General features: G+C 40.7%; 1 protein-coding gene across 3 annotated transcripts in view; it reads right to left on the reverse strand.

Annotated features, from left to right (window-relative positions):
• The window catches only part of ect2 (epithelial cell transforming 2), a 128,337-nt gene that overhangs the window by 35,118 nt on the left and 92,469 nt on the right, over positions 1-750 (reverse strand). The window lies entirely within an intron of this gene.

The raw sequence follows: 750 nt of genomic DNA on the forward strand, positions 1-750 counted from the left end.
CATTCTGGAAGAAAACCTGATGGAGTCTGCAAAAGACCTGAAACTGGGACGGAGATTTGTCTTCCAACAAGACCATGATCCACAACAAAGCAAAATCTACAATGAAATGGTACACAATTAAACATATCCAGGTGTTAGAATGGCCAAGTCAAAGTCCAGACCTGAATCCAATCAAATCTGTGGAAAGAATTGAAAACTGCTGTTCACAAACGCTCTCCATCCAACCTCGCCTGAGCTCAAGCTGTTTTGCAAGGAGGAATGGGCAATAGTTTCAGTCTCTCAATGTGCCATACCGATAGAGACATACCCCAAGCGACTTACAGCTGTAATCGCAGCAAATAGTGGCGCTACAAAAGTATTAACTTAAGGGGGCTGAATAATTTTGCACACCCAATTTTTCAGTTTTTTATTTGTTAAAAAAGTTTTAAATATCCAATAATTTTTGTTCCACTTCATGATTGTGTCCCACTTGTCACAAAAAATTAGTTTTATATCTTTATGTTTGAAGCCTGAAATTTGGCAAAAGGTTGAAAAATTCAAAGGGGCCGAATACTTTTGCAAGGCACTGTATGTTCTCTGATGAAAGTAAATTTTGCATTTCCCTTGGAAATCAAGGTCCCAGAGTCTGGAGGGAGAGAGGAGAGGCACAGAATCCACATTGCTTGAAGTCCAGTGTAAAGTTCCCACAGTCAGTGATGGTTTGGGGTGCCATGTCATCTGCTGGTGTTGGTCCACTGTGTTTTCTGAGGT

The sequence above is a fragment of the Etheostoma spectabile genome, unplaced genomic scaffold, assembly GCF_008692095.1.
Source record: "Etheostoma spectabile isolate EspeVRDwgs_2016 unplaced genomic scaffold, UIUC_Espe_1.0 scaffold395, whole genome shotgun sequence".
Lineage (NCBI taxonomy): Eukaryota > Metazoa > Chordata > Actinopteri > Perciformes > Percidae > Etheostoma > Etheostoma spectabile.